Source organism: Ovis aries, chromosome 3, assembly GCF_016772045.2.
Source record: "Ovis aries strain OAR_USU_Benz2616 breed Rambouillet chromosome 3, ARS-UI_Ramb_v3.0, whole genome shotgun sequence".
NCBI classification, from domain to species: domain Eukaryota; kingdom Metazoa; phylum Chordata; class Mammalia; order Artiodactyla; family Bovidae; genus Ovis; species Ovis aries.
Genome location: NC_056056.1, coordinates 202,742,909 through 202,745,154, shown reverse-complemented (window position 1 = coordinate 202,745,154; position 2,246 = coordinate 202,742,909). Strand labels below are relative to the sequence as shown.

Here is a 2,246-nt window from a genome sequence, read left to right as displayed (position 1 = left end):
GTATGTCTTTTGTTTGAGATACCTGCAAGGAAGTGGCTTGTTTTCTGAATAGGGTGTGGAGCTAGTACCGTAGTCCTTTTGTGCATGCATGCCAAGTTGCTTCAGTTATGTCCGACTCTTTGTGACCCTCTAGACAGTAGCCCACCAGGTTCCTCTGTGCCTGGGATTCTCCAGGCAAGAATACTGGAGTGGGTTGCCATGCCCTTCTCCAGGGAGTCTCCCTATCCAGGGATTGAAACTATGTCTCTTACACCTCCTGCACTGGCAGTTGGCAGGTGGATCCTCTACCACTAGCACCACCTGGGTCCTTCTGTACGTTCTACTAAATCTATCTTTAGGGAAAAAAGGTACATCACAGACTCAGCTGGTGTTGTTATTATTTTCTCATTGAGAGGCCCTGTAAGAACTGTCCCCATTCCAAAGAGATGCAGCTTAACACATTATTGACTGGGGGATTTTTGCAGAAGCGAACACCTGTGGCTGGTGTTTGTTGTGTAAGTGAATATCGAAACATTCAGGTATTAATACGTCTCTGGTCAATGAATTGTTAAATTGCTAGATGATCTCTGACTCCACTCAAGCATTGAAATCCTCTCTAGCTGAGAGCAGAACAGCAAGATGGGGGGATGAATTTTGGACTTTAATTTCTTTGAATTTTAACTCGTAAAAGCAAGATAATTTTATACTGAGGTTTACTTTCTTTGAACTTTAATACCTCAGGATTTTGATTTCATTTTTTGGATGTTAATTTCTTCCTAGAAGTTTAGTAAAGGGAAGAGGTTTATGTTAAAAATTTTCCCCCCCTCAACATTATTGGCATTATGTTATTGTATTGAAGTTTCTTTCTTTCTTTTTTTTTAGGTCTTCTTGGTTTATTAAAATCATGACTCTGAGAAGAAAGACTATGAAAAACTTGGTTATAAGAAAAACTTTGATGTTCTTATTTTACTGAGGTATAATTAATATGACATATTAGTTTCAGGTGTACAACCTAATGATGTGATACCTGTATATATTGTGAAATGAACACCACAATAAGTCTAGGTAACATCCATTGCCACACGTAGTTGCAAAATTTTTTTTCTCAAGATGAAACATTTAAGATCTATTCTCTTAGCAGCTTTCAAATATGCTATACAGTGTTAACTATGGGTTTCCCTTGCAACTCAGTGGTAAAGAATCCGCCTGACAATGCAGGAGACACGGGTTCGATCCCTGGGTCGAGAAGATCCCCAGGTCGAGAAGATCCCCTGGAGAAGGCAACCCACTCCAGTATTCTTGCCTGGCAAATCCCACAGACAGAGGAGCCTGGCAGGCTACCGTCCACGGGGATGCAAAAGAACTGGACACGACCTATCAACTAAACAGCAACAATTATTAACTATAGTCACTGTGTCATATACACACCCTTAAGACTTATCTTTGGAAGATTGTAACTTTGACTATCTTCACACCTTTCACCCAACCCCCCACCTTGGCAACCACCAGTCTCTTCTGTCTATAAATTCATTAAAAACAATTCTACCTGTGAGTGAGATCATATGGTATTTGTCTGGCTTATTTCACTTAGCTTAATAGTCTGTTTATCTTCCATTTTAAAAAATTCATTCATCCGTTGGTGGACCCTTATGTTGCTCCCATGTCTTGGCTGTTGTCAATAATATTGCAGTTAACATGAAGTGCATGTATCTTTTCAGGTTAGTGTTTTGTTTCCTTCAGATAAATACCTGAATGAAATTACTAGATCATATGCTAGCTTTATTTTTAATTTCTTGAGGAACTTCCATACTGTTTCCCATAGTGGCTGTACCAGTTTACATTCATAGCAACCGTTCGTAAGGGTTTGAATTCTTCTATATCCTCACCAATGCTTGTTACTTTTTGTCTTTTTGGTAAAAGCTGTTCTAACAGGTGTGAGGTGATATTTCATTGTGGTTTTGATTGCATTTCCCTGATGATTATTTCCAAGTTTCCTTTTGCATGTTATTATTAGACTAGTATAATTTTGTTATTTAATCTCATTGAGGACTTCCCTGGTGGCTCAGACGGTAAAGCATCTGTCTACAATGCGGGAGACCTGGGTTCGATCCCTGGGTCGGGAAGATCCCCTAGAGAAGGAAATGGCAACCCACTTCAGTATTCTTGCCTGGAGAATCCCATGGACTGAGGAGCCTGGTGGGCTGCAGTCTATGGGGTCACAAAGAGTCGGACACGACTGAGTGACTTTACTTACTTAATCCCATTGA

General features: G+C 40.1%; 1 long non-coding RNA gene across 2 annotated transcripts in view; it reads left to right on the top strand.

The window, feature by feature from the left end:
• Positions 1 to 1,537, top strand: part of LOC105614839 (uncharacterized) — a 30,732-nt gene extending 29,195 nt beyond the window's left edge. For both annotated transcript variants that reach the window (XR_003588896.2, XR_009600285.1), the window contains exons 2-3: positions 862 to 953; positions 1,171 to 1,537. This is a non-coding gene — a long non-coding RNA (uncharacterized LOC105614839). The remainder of the gene's footprint in view (positions 1 to 861; positions 954 to 1,170) is intronic.
• Positions 1,538 to 2,246: the final 709 nt, after the last annotated feature.